At 37.2% G+C, this 21,184-nt stretch overlaps 1 protein-coding gene across 2 annotated transcripts in view; it reads right to left on the reverse strand.

Moving 5' to 3' along the window:
• rhobtb4 (Rho related BTB domain containing 4) overlaps positions 1-21,184 on the reverse strand; it is an 85,821-nt gene that overhangs the window by 31,741 nt on the left and 32,896 nt on the right. The gene's annotated exons all lie outside the window — the stretch shown is intronic.

The raw sequence follows: 21,184 nt of genomic DNA on the forward strand, positions 1-21,184 counted from the left end.
AAGCAACGTCAAGGGACTTGAAAAATTAACTTTTATTTTGTTTGTAATTTTTTTTGTTGATGTGAGTTTTATGGCCAAAGGATACACATTTTCATCCCCAAATGTTGACTTCAATGCATGACTCTTTTATTCTATTAAAAAAAAGAAGAAAAGAAAGACTATCCTATTTTGGGGGTGAGACACCATCAGGACAGTCGAGGAACTTGGCAGGTAAACACAGTGGCTTCAAGATGCAAGCCAGCCCAGCGAGTCTTTATGAAGGATTTGAGTGTCACCAGGGACCAGTTGTTGCAGGACTCTGCAGAGTCCTCTCCAGAACACATGGAGGGAGTGCAAAGCTATTTTCGTAACAGTAGATGACGTCGTCTGAGAGTGCTGTCCTTCCGTCACTTTGCATATCCATCTTCCTTTCTAGTCACCTTGCGACTGCTGGACAGTGCTTTGGAAAATGTCTTAAAGCTTTGAAAACAGCAAGAACCGAGAAGATAATCATCAATGATTTTTGATCCCCTATAAACTGGGGTTTCCTGTTAGGTATTATTCATATTTTACAGGGCTTAACAACATCTCTAAAGGCGGAGTTTCCCTAAAATATAACAAAGTAAACCTTTAAAGCACCAGTGTTTGTTTTCCGAATACATTTGCAGATTTTAAAAATAGATACAAGTACCAAGAATCAGTTTGAAGCTGTTCATGAAGTTGATACATATCAAAGTGACAGTGTGTAAAAATTCACTAGAGGTCGCTGTAGCTTTCTTATGTGAAAAGAGGTCAAAACTAGCGAGCGACAGGACATGAAAGCTGCTGTAAAACCCCGCGAGCAAAAACAAAAGAACAAGCCAGCTGGATATCCCGGAGCAACTGAAACGAGACAATAGCTGGAGTTGGTCAGAGCTGATGTAAGTGGCTTACGATAGAAGCTAGCAGGCGATGCTACTTAAAAGGCCAGTAAAAATTTGAATTTGTCAAGTGAAGTGTCAAGTGACCTTGAATCTTGGAAATTAATAACTATAGCAATTGGTTTAGAGCAGGGCTGGAGTGGGACCCTTTTTCAGCCTGGGAGTTTTCTACCCAAAGCTATCTCACTTAGCTATGGAGGACGAAATTGAATGAATGGAACAGCAGTGATTTATTTTTATTGGGAAGAAATTCAGGTAAGGGTTGATAGGTTAACAGAAAACACTTTACCATTTTAAATCAAAGGAAAATTATATAAAGATTCTGATATATATGAAAACATATTTTACCTATGTACAGTATCAGTAATTTGAAATAAAGTCAAGTCAAATCAAGTCATATTTATTTATATAGCCCTTAATCATAAAAATTGTCTCAAAGGACTGCACAGGATTACAATTACACGATTACCTGATCTTAAACCAACATGCAGGCAAGGAAAAACTCAAAACCTCAGCGTGAGGAAAAAAGAAACCTTGAGAAGGGGCTTCACAAGTGGTAATCCCCCTTCCAGGATGACAAGGGTGGAATAGATTTAGCATTGACTCACAGTACACAAACAATAGTAAACATCAATAAAAGAACACTAGGTAACAAGTTGGAGAATAAAAAAAATCTTGAAATGTTTTGATTCTTATAGCCTTTAATTCTTTTTTCTCCCTTTATTATTTCTTTTTTTCTCTCTTTTTCTTTATTTTTATTTTCCTGTCTTTTTAGACTCCAAATGACACCTTTCTGCCCTCCATCCTACCTGACTCATATAATTCGCGCTGCTCTTTGTTAATTTTACCACTAAAGAAATGCAGAGTGGTGGTGGGCTGGACCAACTTTAAATTTGCATGGGGGGAATTCCCCCAGGCAGTTAAACTCACCTCATCTGTTGCGCTGAATGTGGGAAAATAGCTGACTAGAGAATGAATGTGCGAGTTAAGTTAGATAGTCCAAGTGCTGGTTGAAATTATTTTTCTCATCCAACCAGGCCAAACCTGACCTTGACATGAGCCAGCCCTTCAGGAAATCTCCCGTTCTTCCCGATTAGTCACTCCAGCACTGGTGGAGAGCCATGGCCTGAAGCCAAGTTGCTAACACGATAGTATTGGGAATTCTGTCTCTTTTTAGAGAACCGGCTTTTTTGGCTCAACTTTAAAAAAAAAAGTTGGCTCTTTCAGCTCTTCAGATTTTTTTGTTTTGTTAATCAGTATATGAACAATTAAAATGTAACATTCTGCACAAAGTAATTAATAGTTAAACATGTTTTTTACTACTATAGTATAATGGGCATATTTTTCACTCTACAGATAATTTTTAACTCATTCAAACTTTGAACATTTTTATACTTAGCACTTTTAAAGTCAAGGAAGAGAGAATCCTTGAAATACTCAAAACAAAGCAAAATGTTAAGTAAAATATTGACTTTACAGTGCCACAACAAAAACTATAAAATACAAAAATACATACCAAAGAATCTAAAAGAGAAACACTAAAAGACACGAAATATGAATAAGGATTTTCACAGGTGTAGGAAAAAAAATAGAATACAAAACTATTTTAACCGTATATATACACTCAATAAATATAAAGTCAAACAACACAAAATCCCTGAAAAAAATGCATATTGAGTAATCACATCTGCTTTAAACGTTTTTCGATGGGAGACTGTTCCTCATTGTTGGGGAACCAACCCCTGTCGTTCACTTCGAAGAGCCATTAGGTCCGGGTTCATGTCAGAGTCTTCAAGTTGTGTCATATAAATAGAATTTTCTAAACCTACGTTTCTTTAAAATGAGCGAACACATGTTGTTTTTGCCTGTTATTTGAATCAAAAGTTTTTTGTCATTCGAATTAAGTATTTTCACATCACTAGGGGCATTACATAACACACAGAGGATTGAACTCATCCTACCATTCGGAGAGAGGAAAAGAGTTCAATATTTGGTTATATTTGGTGGTGCACTTTTGATCCCTGCGGCATGGTCGACTCATAGTAATACTGGATGACAGTATCCCCCCCCCCCATCCGCCCTTCCTAAAACTGAAATAATCCCTCCCCGGCTTGTCTCTGAAAATCCAGCTCAAACTTGTGATTTTGCAATCGGAAGCACCGGCAGATGTAATGATATGGCATTAACCGCGGTTTAGAATGATTTTAAGTAAATGGTTAAAAAGCTATTGTTGAAAAGAAAACGGATATATACAATTGTGGGCAAAAGTTCACATTCACTTGTGAAGAACATAATGTCAGGCTCTCTTGAGTTTCCATGTATAACTGATTTTTTCTCTGATAGAGTGATTGGAACAGATAGTACTTTGTCACAAAAACATTTGTGAGGTTTGGTTTTGTATGACTTGATTATGAGCTAACAGAAAAGGTGGTCAAATCTGTGCAAACAAAGATATACATAAAGCAATACAAATTAGTTTTTGGTGACTTAGAAAGTCGTGTCAGTGAAATGAGCTTCATAGCATGGCCAGGAAAGTCAATTGGAGCCATTTCAAAGCAGCTGCAGGTCCCAAAAGCAACGGTGCAAACAATTGTTTGACAGCATAAAGTGCATTGGACTGTTTTGTCACTGCCACAATCGGGAAGAAAACGCAAGCTCTCACCTGCTGCTGAGAGAAAATTGGTTAGGAGGGTGAAGACTGAGAATCACCAAAAAGCATATTCCCCAAGTATTAGAAGTTGCTGGATCACAGGTGTCAGTGTCCACAGTCAAACGTGTTTTGCATCTCCATGGACTGAGAGGCTGCCGTGCAAGAAGAAATCCCTTGCTCCAAAAGCGGTAACTTGAGGCTCGACTGAAGTTTGCTGATGGTCACATGGACAAAGATAAGGCCTTCTGGAAGAAAGTTCTGCGGTCAGACGAAACAAAAATCGAGCTATTTGGCCACAATGCCCAGCAATATGTTTGGAGGAGAAAAGGTGAGGCCTTTAACCCCAAGTACACGATGCCTACCGTCAAGCACGGTGGTGGTAGTATTGTGCTTTGGGGCTGTTTTGCTGCCACTGCTGGTGCTTTAGATAAAGTAAATGGGATAATGAGGAACGAGGATTAACTTCAAATTCTTCAAGAAAACCTAAATTCATCAGTCCGAAGATTGGGTCTTGGCCGCAGTCGGGCGTTCCAACAGGACAATGAGTCCAAATACACATCAAAAGTGGTAATGCAATGGGTAAATCAGGCTAGAACTAAGGTTTTAGAATGGCCTGCCCAAAGTCTTGACTTAAACCCCAGTGAGAACTTGTGGACAATGCTGAAGAAACAAGTCCATGTCAGAAAGCCATCAAATTTAACTGAACTGCACCAAATCTGTCAAGAGGAGTGGTCAACGATTCAACCAGAAGCTTGCCAGAAGTTTGTGGCTGGCTAACAAAAGTGCCTGATTGAAGTGAAAATGGCCAAGGGACATTTTACCAAATATTAGCGCTACTGTATATATATTTTTGACCCAGCAGATTTGAACCTACGATGAAGTCATAAAAGAACCAAACCTCATAAATGTTTTTGCGACAAAAAACTATCTGTTCCAATCACTCTAAATCTGAGTTGTAGAAATAACTGGAAAATCAAGAGAGCCATGACATGATGTTCTTCAAAAGTGAATACAAACTTTTGACCACAACTGTATATACATATAGTATGAAAATGAAATAAATTAATTACTACGACTTGGAAATAAGATGTTCATAATCTATTATTGCTTTCTTAACACACAGGTATTACGATACCTGACATGTCAGCCGAAAAACCCGATTTGAAGCAGGATTGCAAACAATTTTACAGTCAAAACTTAAAGTGGACACAGAAGACAAAACACAATTTAGACTTCACCGGTGCTAAAACGATTCCCAGTTTTGTCAGTTGGATGGAAATGTTGCCTCTTGGCTGGTGAATAAGAGATCATTAGAGGGCGATTATTGGACACATCGGAATCTGAGTTGTCCCTCCACCCACGGCATCCAAAAAGAATCTTTGCGGGCAAAGCATGAGTCATCTCATCGAGGTAATATAGAGACAAATGCACAAATTTTCCATGTAATGAGTGATTTATTTGTGTAAGGTATCAGTCCATGAGAGTTTGTTTTGTATTATTGTTGTAAAAAACGCCTAAATGTATTGATTTTTTTGTTTTGTTTTTTAAGATTTTGGTTAGTTGGTTGGATCCCTTAACGGTACCACTAGGGTAGTAGTGGCACAATTTCCTGTGGTGAGTCCTGGGAAAGTACAGCCTGTTGGCGCCCATCTCTCTCCAGCCCAATACGTGCCTCCACCCGGTCTCATACTGGGGACCCAAATGATTTTTGTTTGTTTGAAGTTATCAGCAAATTTGGGAATTCCAAATTATATATTTTACTTTATTCTTTGTGTTGGGATGGACAGTGTATCTTTTTTGTATTAATGTAAAAATTGAATTCAATGAATAATCAAAAATTTTGGGTTGAATTAAACTGGTCAATCAAGGGTTATTTTTTTCACAGATGTGCCGCACATGTCTAAATCTTCCAATCATTTATTTATTTATGTTCCCCATTTTGTGTGTGTCTATACATATTTGACATTCTGGGATGTTGGGTAGGGAGAAAGGGGGGGATTTGGTCGCTGGTTCGAGACCAGGTAGAAACATTTGTTGGTCTGGAAAGGGATGGGCGGCACCAGGCTGTACTTGCCTAAGACACACTGCAGGAAACTGTGCCCCTACCACCCTGGTAGTTAAAAGACCCTAACTTAATAAGTGCAAGACAAAATATTGTAAATGTATACTCCTTATGAAGTAGTTCAGGGAAACATTTCATAACTTTTGTTTTGTTTCACGCTGTAATAAATTCATTGCACTTTTTGCAGGTTTTAGAGTCAGGGGAATTGTGCTGCATGGCTTCTGCTTTCTATGGTATTATTTTTATTTCATTTTTCCGTAGCACCTTGAAAAATATTGGATGTGTTTGGATTTACAGTACTGTACTTTTTGGTGGTATTCCTAAAGTCATTTCACAAAGTCCAGACAGTTGCTCTGTGAGTATGTCTTATTTTCACATCTATTTTCTTAGTCAGATATGTATTTATTTAGATAAGTATCAATTCAATTATGAATTTCTAATGAAACATTATTTATTAATGTATTTTTAATGGAAATATTTTATTAAAATTATTTTTCATTTATTTATTTAAAAGTATTTATTTTTGAAGAAACCGATTCATTGTTTTATCCATTTAGTTCATTATTTGTTATTATTATTTGTTTAAATACATAAATCATTTGAATATAGATTCCAAAATATACAACATGCAAAATCATTTACAGGACAAAGAGCCTTTTATATGTCACAATAACAAAGGATGAAAGGACATCGCCACAGAGTTTGTTTTGCAAAATATATATGAAAGCTACAAGTGATGCAACGCATTTTGTACTTATTTCGGTACAAAATAATTTTTCCCCAGTATCAGTATTGCCACAGCCTATCTATGCTGCAAAACAACAGTGACAGAAGGATGAAAGTGCTGTATCTGAGGTCATATCAGGAGGCTTTACCTACTAATGTTATCCATGGAAACCAGTATTAACTGTTTCATGTGGGGAAACACACCCCTACAAAAAAAAACGACTGGTAATGTATGGGCGTCGCCAGGTTGTACTTCTCCAAGACACACCACAAGAAGAGGTGCCCCTATAACCCTGGCAGTTAAGGGATCTTTGAACCGTGATATTAAATGCATTTCAGTCTCTCAAAAGTGCTATACGAATCAATTTTTATGTGATTTGATGACTCTTATGTTTGTGGAGGAGGTCTATGTATTATAGGGATGGAAATGTCATCGGTTGATAAGCGATGGCGCGGTGAGTGAACATCGTTCCGGGCTGATGGTATCAGCCAGTGCCGGACCGGTGACGACCACATCAATGGAATAGCAAATGCATTTTATGAATGTCTAATAGGCTCTATTTATGAGTCTGCCGGGCGCTTGTTTGAAAAAGTTTCAGGGATTATTGGATGGGTGAAAGTGTGTGCGGGGGACGCTTACGCAACACAAGATTCTTCGAGGGCTGCGTCTTCCAAATTGGCATTTAAATATTTGCCGTGTGCTTTGGCAAAGGAAAAATAGGAACCTTGTCAACAGTGGAAGCTTTTGTAGAGTGAGTTCTTTGTCTATAGAGGAAACAAAAAAATTCAGTTGTTTAAAATTATTTTTGGGCAATGGTTGATTGTTATTACATAACTCTGGATCGATTTGACTTCCTTTGGCTGCCATCTTACAACTACGGAGGCCAACTGGCCATTTTATCAAAGTATCTTATCCCTGTGGTGCTTTTAGCATCTAATGGTCGCTTACGTTCCACATCTGAGCCTTACGTCAAAGAGTCCCGTCATTCAGGCATCCTCGGCCTTTTCCTCACTGTTTCCTTCTCCGGCCATTTCTGTCAGCCACTTGGCTGCAGGCTTTCACTCACCACTAGCCGTTGTTAATGTTAGCTTATACCTGTAAATAAAGCTTAGTTCATCCTTCAGTGTCACTCGCCTTCCACAGCTAGACATGCAAATAAGTCGATAAGTCCTGTGATTCAGGCTTCTTCTACTGTTTCATTCTTCACTCATTTTAGCCAGTTGACTGCAAGCGTTGACTCACCCCTAGCCTTTGTTCCTATTGTTAGCCGCTCCCAATTCATCATTTCGAGTCACTTGCCATTCACGGCTGAATTCCGCATATGTTTGCCGATTTCTGTAATTTAGCATATTAAACTTTTTTCCACAGTTTTATTCTCTAGCCATTTCGATGGAGGCAAGCTGTGATTTTTATTGTTAGCTACTTCTGATTCATCTTTCAGTGTCACTCGCCTTCCACAGCTGGTCATTCAAATTGACGTCGACGAGTCCTGTGATTCTGGTATATTTTTCTGTGTCATTCTCTAGCCACTCCTGTTATCAACTAGCCTGCAGACCATGTCTTTCTGTAAGATGCTCTTGCTTTTGTTAGCTCCTGCTTCGTCATTAAGTGTCAGTCGTCTTCAGGGCTGCTCATACAGGTGAATGTTGAGGAATCTGGTGATCTTGCTTCTTTCACTGTTTCACAAAAAGTAATAAAAGCTTGCTTCCATAGATGATCACGCTAGCTAACATAAGTGGATTCTTTGATTCAGGGTCCCAACGCTGTATGAATTCTGCTTTGCTCTTGCGAACTCTAACTGGCCTTTTAACAAGCATCTTCTGATAGCCACTCAAGTCAGAAGATTTCACCATCCCTACCAACTCCTGCTATTGGCTCTTTTCAGCTGTTCCGGGTGTCATAAGCATGCAAAGTTTGTTATCACTTAAGGGGATTAACATCAGCTTTCAGTCCTGTTGCCGTCTGAAATGCATCCTTGCTCATGCAAGAAAATATGTAAGTACACTTCCGAAATTAGCCAAGTGTTATCCTTTGGGCTTTCGTAGTTTGTCTCTTTCGAATGCACACACTTCGGCTTCATTCTAAGCTACGTCTTTTAGTGCTCAACCATTACACACTGTCACTTTAAGAGGAAGCATGTGCGGTTTGTGCATATTTACTTCTTGTGTAAACAGAGATACAAGCAAAGATCGGACCCACGCTTGACGCGACAGCGGCCCCGGTCATGCGCGGGTCAACGGCCGTAACCTAATTATCTCCCGGCGCATTACTGACATGTTAAGCACCTGCTATCTGCTCAGTGTTTGAATCCTAATGAGCTTATCCAGGTCGACCACAATTATTTATGGAGACAAGCAGAGCAATTATAGGAGGGCGGCGGGGCAGATCAGAAAAACGGAAAAAGAAACCACTGAGCTCTGGTTTTTTTTTTTAGCCGATGACCTGTCGCTAACTTTGCATGATTGTCAAGACTCGGTCTCATTGGAAGTCGTGGCAAGAAAGATGAGGGATTAAATGCATGCAAGAAAAGGAAAAATATTTTCTTTTTTTTTTTTTTTAAATATCATACTTAATACATTTTTGGGTCGGATCAGGAGGATTCTTCTGCTACTGGTAATCATGGAAACCAGTACTATTGGTTTCATGTGGGGGAGAAAACCCCTATCCAAAATAAAAAACCTGGAGAGGGATGGGCACTGCCACGTGGAAATTGCCCAAGACACACCACAGGAAGTGGTTTTCCTACGACCTTGGTGGTTAAGAGATCCGTGAACTGAATAAATGGGCAAGAAATGCATATTACCGCTTTGATAATATTTCAATATATCGATGCTGTCATGTAGTGTATCTTTATTTTGCCGTGTTTATTTGTACCGTTTTGCCAATATGATAATGTTCACAATGTAAAACATTCCATAAAAGAAGTAAAAAAAATAAAAGTAATTTTTTTCTCAACTCGCACTAAATTTCCTTGAAAAATAAAAGTGAAGTACTTATTAATTTTTACCTTCTACTATAAATATGCTTAATTAAACTCTTAGACCCGAGGTTCTTGTTTGATGTGCATTTATGTCCCCACATGTGAACGCCAGGTCTTAGCAGGGTAAAACAACAAAATTAATATGATTTATTTTCCTTTTTTCCTACAATTAATATTTGTTTCTAGTAAAATAAAATGCTAAATAATAGACTTATGCATTAGATTTTTTTATTTTGATGTATGTCATGTATATTTTTTTTACATTTATAGAAACATTTGTGAAATGAATGAAAAGGATCAGAAAGAAAAAAGTCATACTTAGATTACATAAATATAATATTACAGGACATATTATATTTCTTATTTTCTATAAATGTACTCGTTTTTCTAGATAAAAAAATCAAATAGTTAAAATAAGCAATATTTGTTGAATGGGTGAAAATTATCTATAAAAATCCGAAATCTCGTCTTAGAGTAAATGGTCACTGTTCAGATTTCTTTGAAATCAATGGAGGAGTCCGGCAAGGGGATTGCTTAAGCCCACTCTTGTTTGCAATAAGCATAGAACCACTCGCAGAATCAATTAGACAAAATGAGCAAATAAGGGGGATATTGGATGAAGGAGGAACAGAACATAAAATATCATTGTTTGCAGACGACCTGTTGGTAATGCTGAAGGATCCTTCGTTATCAATACCACCACTGTTGGAGAGCCTTAAAATATATGGAGAAGTAGCTGGGTATTCAAATAATGAGAGCAAATCAATAGCAATGATGATATCAGGAAAATGTCCAACAGATGTGATTGAAAGGTTTGATTTTAAATGGACAAATAAAGGGTTTAAATATTTGGGGGTGACCATTACACCACATTCCACACAGCTGTTTGATGCAAATTATGGAATGTTGATAAAAGAAATAAGGAAAGATTTGGAAAAATGGGAAATTTTGCCCTTAAGTCTTATCGGCAGGATAGAAACAATCAGAATGAACATATTACCAAGACTATTATTTCTGTTTCAATCCCTTCCAATTCTGATCCCGGCATCCACATTTAAAATGTTAAATAAGTTAATAGCAAAATTCCTTTGGCAAAACAAGAAACCTAGAATAATATACAAAACCCTGTTAGCTCCTAAAGAAAAGGGGGGCCTAGACCTACCCAATATTAAATATTACTATTGGGCAGCTCAAATTAAAGCACTCATCTTGTGGATTACTACAGACAAAGATGCGATATGGGTGGACATGGAGCAACGATCTTGTCCAAATATGCTGGTGGAATCGTTACCATACATATCAGTCACGAGGTGGAAGAAATTAAAAATCCAGAATGAATGGATTAAGGGAACTATTAAAACTTGGTCAACAATACAAAAAAAATTAAAAATATCAAGATCTGTGAATAGGGCTACCAAAATAGCGAAAAATCCAGACTTTAAACCTGGGGGTATGGAGGTAGGGTTTCAAAAATGGGCCCAAAAAGGACTGATGTTGATTACCCAAGTATTGGAAGCACAGGCAATGAAATCATTCGAACAACTCCAACAAGAGTTTGACCTACCCAGAAATGATTTTTACAAATATTTGCAACTAAGGCATTACCTCCAGAAACACGAGGAATGGGGGAAAATATGTAAGGAGCCAACTAAGGTAGAGGAATTATTAATATCGTATACAAAAGGACAATCAATAAAGGGGGTTATATCAAAACTATATAAAGCCCTGAGAATGGATCTCAGTAATGAGGACATGGCAGTTAAGGAAAAATGGGAACAAGAAACTAATGTAGCGATAAAAGACAACGAATGGGAAAAAACATTGAAAGAGGGACACAAAATAACCAACAGCCCGACATGGAGGGAGTTTGAATGGAAAGTAAAAATGCGATTCTTCTATACACCCTCTATCACTTCAAAATATAAAAATACCTCAAATCTATGCTGGCGTAACTGTGGGGGGGTCGGTGACTTTACGCATATTTTCTGGAATTGCCCTGTAATATTAAATTTTTGGAGAAGTATCCAGAGAGAAATAAAATTAATCACGGGCTGGGAGTTGCGGTTGGACCCAAAGGCTTACGTAATAGGAATTTTGCCAGAAGAATTACTATCTGGTCAACAGAAATATATACTAAGGGTAATGCTTCTGGTAGCAAAGAAAATGATCACAGTGTCCTGGCTGAAACCACAACCTCCTGACATAAAACAATGGAGAGACAAATTAGAGCAAATGTACATTATGGAAAAAATCACTGCAAAACTTCAACTGAAACTTGACCAATTTGAGAAAAGATGGAAGCCTATCACACAAATTTTACTTGATGTCTAAACACCTCCCCCTATTTATTATGTGCGTTGTTGTTTTTTTTTTTTTTTTTTTTTTTTTTTTTTTGGGTGTATATTTTGATTTATTATTTTATATATATGTATATAGGAGGAGGGTAACGAGGACAGCGGAGAAAATAATCGGGACTACACTTCCCTCCATTCAGGACATTGGCCAGAAGCGCTGCTTATCCCATGCTAAGAACATTACCGGGGACCCCTCTCACCCCCATCATGGACTATTCACTCTGCTAGCCTCTGGGAAGAGGTACTGCAGTGTGCGGTGCAGGACCACCAGGCTCCGCAATAGTCTAGTCCCCCTGGCCATTAGACTGTTAAATGGTCAATCTAACATATAGTTAACTTAAATCTAAACGGCTGCTAATTTGACTTTTGCACTAGTGGCAGTTTTTTTATAGCTTGCCACTCCTGCACATTTGATCTCTGCACTATTGTTACTTACAGTGTTATTACTTACAGGGTTATTGTTTACAATATAATGGTACTGTGTACCTGACTTGTTAACCTGACTGCCCATCTTGCACATCTGGTTAGCGTCTCTTCTTGCACTATCGGCACTATGGTAAATAACACAATACAGCTTTATTTATATCTGTACACTGAAGGACACTGAGGGAAACTGTGGGAGTCCGATCCATCGACATTTCGTTCTGTATACACGTGTACTAGAATGACAATAAAGTAGATCTGAAATCTGAAATCTGAAATCTGAAATATACTGGACTGTCTCAGAAAATTAGAATATTGTGATAAAGTTTTTTATTTTCTGTAATGCAATTAAAAAAACAAAAATGTCATACATTCTGAATTCATTACACATCAACTGAACTATTTCAAGCCTTTTATTATTTTAATATTGCTGAATTTGGCTTACAGCTTAAGAAAACTCAAAAATCCTATCTCAAAATATTAGAATATCATGAAAAAGTATACAAGTAGGCTATTCAACTAATCACCTGAATCATCTAATTAACTCGAAACACCTTGCGAGGGTTTCCTGAGCCTTAAAAACACTCAGCTTGGTTCAGTAAACTAAATCACAAGTATGGGGAAGACTGCTGTCCAAAGGACCATCATTGATACCCTCCATCAGGAGGGTAAGACACAAAAGGAAAATTCTCAAAGAGCAGGCTGTTCACAGAGTGCAGTTTCAAAGCATATCCACAAAAAGTCTGTTGGAAGGGAAAAATGTGGCCGGAAACGCTGCACAACCAAGAGAGATGACCGCAGCCTTAACAAAATTGTGACGAAGAGCCGCTTCCAGAATTTGGGGGAGCTTCAAAGACAGTGGGCTGAAGCTGGAGTCCAGGTATCAAAAGCCACAGTTCACAGACGTGTCCAGGAAATGGGCTACAATAGCCGTATTCCCATGGTCAAGCCACTTCTGAACTCAAGACAACGGAAGAAGCGTCTGACTTGGGCTATGGAGAAGAAGCAGTGGACAGTTGCAGAGTGGTCCAAAGTCCTCTTTTCAGACGAAAGCAAGTTTTGAATTTCTTTTGGGAGTCAAGGCGCCAGAGTCTGGAGAAAGGCTGGAGAGGAGCAAAATCCAAGTTGCTTGAAATCCAGTGTGAAGTTCCCACAGTCAGCAATGGTTTGGGGAGCCATGTCAGCTGCTGGTGTTGGTCCACTGTGTTTCATCAAGTCCAGAGTAAATGCAACTGTGTACCAAGAGATTTTAGAGCACTACATGCTTCCATCTGCTGAAAAGCTCTATGGAGATGAGGATTTCATTTTCCAGCATGATCTGGCACCTGCCCACAGTGCCAAAACCACCAGTAACTGGTGCACTGACCATGGCATCACTGTCCTTGATTGGCCTGCTAATTCCCCTGACCTGAACCCCATCGAGAATTTGTGGGGTATAGTTAAGAAGAAGATGAAAGACACCAGACCTACAAATGCAAATGAGCTGAAGGCCGCTATCGAAGCATCCTGGGCATCAATAACACCTCAGCAATGCCACAGGCTGATTGCCTCCATGCCACGCCGGATTGATGCAGTAATCCGTGCAAAAGGATTCTCAACCAAGTACTGAGTGCATCAATGGACATTTTCAAATGTTTGATTTAGTTTTGCTGTTATAAAAATTATTTTTTTACTTGGTCTGAGGAAGTATTCTAATATTTTGAGATAGGATTTTTGAGTTTTTTTCAGCTGTAAGCCAAAATCAGCAATATTCAAATAATAAAAGGCTTGAAATAGTTCAGTTGATGTGTAATGAATCCAGAATGTATGACATTTTTGTTTTTTTAATTGCATTACAGAAAATAAAGAACTTTATCACAATATTCTAATTTTCTGAGACAGTCCAGTATATATATATATATATATATATATATATATATATATTTCTTTTTGTATGGATGTATTGTATGAACATTTATTCTTCCTTTCTATTAATAGTATTTTTTTCTTCTTTGTTGTTTCTTCTGTTATTTATGAGTGTGTCAAGTGTATATATTTTGGGTTGATGTATGATGGAGGAATCAAACCTCTGTCAAAATTGGTGTGAGAAATAAAAAGTTAAAAAAAAAAAAATAAATAAGCATTTTTTTCTGTCTTTTACAACAATTAGTATTGTTTTTTTCTAGTTAAAAGGTGGGGTGCGTAGTTTGAGGTGTCCTTAAAAAGTTGAAAGTTAAATATTTTCTTCATTAAGTATGTGTTAATAATGCCCAATTAAGTACAAGTTGAATACAGTAGCATTTATTTTCCATTGTGCCAATCTGCCTTTATGTTACTCTTATTAGGCCTGTTTGAGGCGGAACAAACCCCTAAAAAAGATAAAAACAGAAGTATTCGAGCGCGTCTTAAGAATTTCCATGTACTAGCACTTTGCTGTTATCTCCTGGCTTTAAGTCATGATTGCAGCCTTAAGTTTTCAAATCGCGCACCCTACCTTTAAATAAACATTCTAATTGGACTTTTTTTTCATTTGAACAATTGATTTCATTAATTTGTCAAAATTTATAATGAAATGAATGAAAATGATCTGAAAGAAACAAAGTCATACTTAAATTCCTTAAAAATAATAACAATAAAGTTTGTATTAATTAGTTCTTATTTTATTAGAGGTTCACTTGTTAAAAACACACGTTAAAAAATGCATTATTTTACTTACAAAAACTGGTATATTTTCTAGTAAATTGAAAATTACATACTTATATGTAAAGATACTTAAAATACTTAAATTAGATATTTTTTTTAAACGGTTCATTTGAGTTATTTGTCAAAAAAATAATAAATGATTGAAATTGAGCAGAAAGAAAACAAGCCCTTTATTTAAATTGCATGAAAAAATAGTACGCATTGATTTTGATAATCAAAATATGTTTTCAAAAAATGTTACTTGAGGCTTTTTGCTACTTGTATATGTTTGGCACCATTTATATAACTGGACCTTTAATAGTGTACTTGGAACCTTTTATCAAATGCAGGCTTCAATTTGTTAGAATACATTGAATGAATTCATGGGTTGCAGACCACTGTTTGAGTAGTATGCTTGTCTGACCAATCACCTCAGCCTATCACTGGCTGTGACCCAGGTAATATTCCTGTTGCGTCCAGTGAGTTTCATTTGTGGTCAGTGATTCGTTACGACTAAACAATAATTGCAGAGAGAGGGTAATTACACAGGTCACCGATCCTGTGATTTGTCTTGGGCAATTATATCAAACCTCATGTATAACATGTATCAAAGCTTTGAATTATTCTTCAGTTAAGTACGGTACTTTTCACCTCCGCTGGTTTCCTGACTACTTGAGTCAGCGCAGAGTTCAATATACACGTCCCGAGTCTTATAAAGATTTATATTAAAGAGCACAAAAACATGCACACACCCATAAACATGCACAAATAAAGAAAAAAGGAGCAATGATGCTAAAATAAAATAGTCTCGGCTGGGATTTGATCTGATACACTAAACCGCAGAGTGGAGGGGACTATATTATGTGACCAAATGCATGCAAGACCTCTTTCCATTTGCTCCACGGCAGTTCATCTTTTTGTCGCTATGGTTATACTACCTTGTTACTTCATTCATTTGTCTTCTGCTGAGTTTTTTGTCTAGCGCTTTCCCAGATCTGCCCACTCAAACACTCTACCTTTCTCCCACGGACAAAAACTCCTCCCTCCTCTCCCTTACTTTAAGATATCTTTAACATGCTCGCTCACATCCGTCCAAAATCAATCTCTGGACATCCCATTTTACAGGATGACAGTTGAGAAGCCGTATTAGGCCGATGGCCCTCCCTCACACACCCAATCTTTGCTCCCCCTGGTCTGTCTGCCTTTGTGTTATGTAACACCTTTCTGGATCGAGTGCAAGATAACACATGGCGCAACACACTCCTTTTTGGCTCTGTTTATCTTTGGCCTCGAGTTGACATGACCAGATGGAACAGGGGTGGACAAACTTCGGCCAGTGGGCTACATACGTCCCCCATCAGGCTGTTCAACCCAGCTCGAAAAAGATAAAAATATACGGATGAGTATATATAATGGTTAAAAAAGGTTCTGTTAATAAAACAAAGTTTTTGTCCCTTTGGGACCTTCCCCCATTAAAAAATATACAAGGTTCATCAGGGATCTTGATTTTGGGATCTGAATTTTACGCGAGACATAACTCTTCATATAGATTCCTTTCCAGCCAACGTCATCATCGGACCACCACGGGATGCGTTCACATTGTTGAACCAAGACAGCGGGTGTAGTAGTATGAGTTTGAATAGAGCCAGGGAAGATTTGTATGGTGAGTTCCGTTTTTAAAGTCATTATTTACAAAAGCAACACACCGAACTGTCGTGTGTACAGTTGCATAAATTACACTTTTAAGGCACATAATGTTTTGCAATTCCTAGAGGAAACAGCCTTTTACAAAGTAGGCTGTGGCTGCAAGCCATTAAAATAACTGACTGGACCAAGGACATTATTATGAATGTCCGTGTTTGCGGTGCCCATTTCATGTCTGGTAAATTATCGTGATCTTATGGTTTAGACTTCCTTGAATTCGGAACGTCAAGAATGCCAAAGAAATGCAAAGGCAAAGCCACCAGGGAGCAATGTTGGCGTCATTTTAAAGCAGATTTGTTATAGGTCTTTCCTTCGAATAATGCGCTGTCTTGAGAATCAGATTGCCATGAAACGTTGCAACAATAGCAAGCATTTACAAGCACTTCATCGAAATTCAAGATTTCTTAAACCTTAAAAACAAAATATTACAATTCAAACACTTTTTAAGGATTTCAAGCACACGTAAGAACCATGTATATATATATATATATATATATATATATATATATATATATACATACATACATTATATATATACACAGACACACATGTTTTAAGCTCAAAGCCCGCACCACATTCAAATAGCTGGGTCCATTTTTCTGTATTACTTCTTTCATATATTTGTCTTATTTAAAAAGATATTTATCATATTTTAGACTTAAAGCACACACACACACACACACACACACACACACACACTCAAGCTAAGCTTGTTGTATTTTAATTTTGAGTATGACAAAACCAAATGGTCCATTCATAAACAAAAATCAAATCAAATATAACATCCGCCTTTATATTTATTCATGAATTCTGTTAATAAAAATCACATAGGATAACATTTTTCTTTGTGATATTGAATTACAAATACAGATACAAAATACATCCGGATCATTTAATTTTGTTTTACACTCTGCCAGATTTTTTTCATCAAATGCTGCTCGTGACATCAAATGTTCAGAAACTCACATTACGCAAATACCCTTGCGACATTCTACATTAAAAAATGGGAGAATAATGGCTTGACGTCTCCTTGGACGCGTCATTGAAGGAAACATTACATTGAATTGCCTTTTTTGTCATTGATAATATCCTCATGAAACATTGTACGCAATTGACATGGTGATCCTGCAAAAACCTAAAAATTACTTGGGAGATAAAAATAAGATAAGTCAGTAAATATCCAGAAGTATTTACAGTATAGTGCTTGGAGTCTGGGCTTAGTTATAATAATAGTGCAATGAAAAAAAAGTGCAACAATAGCGCAATGAAAAGCAGTGTGAAAAAATTTAACAGAAGCAAAAATTCTCAAATAAGTGGCAAGATATATATTTTCACAGTTTTGTTTGCTTGTTTAGGGTAGTGATGGCCACGGGGAAGAAACCGTTTCTCAGCCTTTTTGTTTTAAAGAGACCTTTAGTGCCTACCAGAAGGCCAAAAGTTGGTGACCAGAGTGTGAAGTGTTTACTGTATAATTCAAAGATTTTGTATGGGTTTTTTTTGTTTTTTTGGCATAAAATTTGATAAATTAAAATAATTCATGAATTAAAAAAAAATAGCTGTACCAGCTATTTGAATGTTGGATTCAAAGTTGGGGTGTGTCGTTTAAAGTCTCCGTCCAAGGTTGAAAATAGAATATTTTGTCTCATAAGTATGTATTAACAGTGCTCAACCGAGTTTAAAGAGCCAGTATAACTTTTCTCTCTGTGCCTATCTGCTTTTAACCCCATTTGAGCACCACTGTTACAGGACTTGCAACATATTAGGGGGGAGGAAAGGATGGAGGGGAACGAGGGGTGAATGGTCATTCCATGCTCTTTCCCACGAGTGTAGCCTGAAAATGATAAACGTAAATGGACTGTTTGAAATACAGTCCAAACGCCAAACCAAACCCCCAAATGATAAAAAGAGAAGAGTTTATTCAAGCGCAGCTAAGATATGCACGTACTCGTGAATGATCTGACTGAGGCTGCAATTATGACTTTCTAATTCTGGACAGCACTTTTAAGCTTCATTAAAAAAAAGCTGTTAAAAGTATGAGTGAATATTAGTCTCAAAAAGATGCCAAGCATGTTACTAGTCTTTGTTTATATTATCAAGGTGTTGGGAGACAGTGAGTGCCAGAGGCACAGCTGGCACAGACTGCTTACATAATCGGGTCTGTAGCCTCTGCTGCAATAGCTGACGGCAGACCTCAAAGACACAGCAAAGACACGCGAGCCGACCGTCCGTTTGCAAACGTCAACATCGAATGACAGCGCCAACCTTCGTGTTCTCTTTCCCTCATAGCAATACGAAGGAAGGTCTTGTCCTTTATTGCTCCTTTGCTGGCCATCTTTGCCACTTCTCAGATTGTTTATCAACTTTGCACCACACGCTGTATTCATTATAGAGAAGTGTTATCAGGGTTCGTATGCCTTTCGTATGCCAAATTTAAGCGCTTTTAAAGGACTTTCCAAGCCAGTTTTCAAATTATCCAGTACCATCAAAAAAAGAAACCAGGTTCTAATCATGTAGTTTGCAGAGCCACAAAGACATCAGTTGTTTACATATGCAATTTTTTATCAAGTTTTTTTATCAAGACATGATTTTTAGACCTTGATCAAATCGCAAACATATTTGTGGATCTGAACAATATGCGTGTAAATATTTTTTTAGACAAATCTCTCCCCATAATAGGTGTTGGCTAAAAAGGAAGGTTATATGTAGTTTACATTTACAGTTTCAGGAGGTTCTTCCTTTTTTAAGGCAAATCCAACAGAGAGCAGTGTTGGCGTCATTTTTGAGCAGATTGTTGAGAAGCATGGAGACAATTTCAAGCTTTTACCAGCAATTACACAAAATTCCAGCAATCCTTGAAAAAATAACCTTTAAATTCAAGTATTTTTAGGGATTTCAAGGAGAAGTCGACTGATTTTTGGCCCTAATATTTGGGGATTTGACAGTTTCAGAATCTGCTTTTTTATTCATTCAATCGCCCGATTAAATCAATTTAAACCTGGGTAAGAGGAGCAGGCGAGAACTTTGTTTTGAAAGCAGAGTTATTATGTTACTTACTCCTCCCTCCTGGGTCAACTTTATTGACCTAATGAAATATTATAACTATGACCTATTTAGCCTAAATGTTTTGTTTATATAATATTTAGCTTTCAATTCTTTATTACAAGTATACCCCGGAGTGCCACATCAAATGGCATTATAAACATTTTACAATAAATTGTAATCCATGACAAATTAAGACAATTCTATGCTATTTATTCTATTCTATTTGACTCCAGCTGTATGCATTATCATGGTACTACAGTAAATGTTAAAGACAAAAAACCAACAAAACACGAAAAAAAGTTGTGTAGTATTTTAAGTCCAAAAAAATCTTCTCGGTAAGTCATAATGTCTCATCACAAGAAAGCTATATTTAGGAGGGAAGTACAGGCTCCTTATGTTGTCCTCAGGGCTAAATAGTACCCCACTCCCTTTCTTTTTAAGAACAATTCAGAGTCATCGGTGCAAAACAGGTTCTGTGTAATCATTCTCTTCTAGTATTACTGCATTACAGTAAGTAGTTGGGCAAAATTGCCCTTACAAAAACATACAAAAAGTTGATCATCTATTAGCGTTTTGTTTTAAGTTAAAAAAAACTACTAGTACACACACTCAACTACTAGTACACACACTCACACACCTTGTTTTAAGAACAGAACAGTTATCTGTAAAAAACAGGACTTAAGTATGCAATATAGTCTCCCTTTTCATGCCAATAGTAATTTCGAAAATGTGAATTATTTTGTGTCCACTCATTACCAGCAACAGCCAATAAAAATTGGAATAGAAACGTTGGTTTTGTTTGTCAAAGTTTGTCACTTAATTTATTGTGAAGGTTAAAAAAACTAAATTTGAAAAATAAAATGCATACACTTTCTTATAATCCTGTAGCAAATTCACAATACTCACATTCATTAAAAATTGTTTATCAGAAGTGCTTAATATACAGCATTGATTGAGTCATCTTTATTGTTTTTCATCCAAACCCCTGACAGATAATTTTTTTCAACATAAACAGAGAGTCAATTTCAGACCACTATTTATAAAATGCCTGCATCTACGAGGTTCCAATGATGACATCAGCATGTAATAAAACACGCACGGTCAATCACCTGAGTTTACCTCTGACTTCGAACTGATACAGGGGCATTGAGAACATCTACCTTGATCACGTAATGCATCCTTTTAGGCTTCTGCCGGCGCCTTGCTATCTAAAACATTTCATAAAGTGAAGCCACTGGGCGTGTTCTGGTTATGACACGAGTGCTTATTTTCCAAATTGTGCAGTATGCATCCTCTGTTTGCGTGATTTTATTAGCAGCTCCTGAACATTGGCTAGTGTTTACATTCTAACAATATAGAGCTAACCATTTACATTGGATCAGTTTTAAGTTGTAAACATGCTCTTTGTGTGTGATGTTCAGTCAGGCCCTAAGCTATGTTTGATGAGTTTTATATACTATCGTTATTCTACTATGGCAAATATGCAACTGCAATTCGTTACATTAGGCTGCCTGTTTTCCCTTTCACTATTCACCCTCCTGTGATTACCTCATCTCAATTTATGATCAAATATTCTATATGCACAACATTCAGCACAGATGAAATTAAAAGGTAAAACCCCCTAAAATATGTACATAAAAAGTGGGAGAGCGATATTGTGAATAGTAACATCTCCTCGCTAT

Source organism: Urocampus carinirostris, chromosome 5 (assembly GCF_059441175.1).
Source record: "Urocampus carinirostris isolate Australia breed hairy pipefish chromosome 5, RoL_Ucar_1.0, whole genome shotgun sequence".
NCBI lineage: Eukaryota > Metazoa > Chordata > Actinopteri > Syngnathiformes > Syngnathidae > Urocampus > Urocampus carinirostris.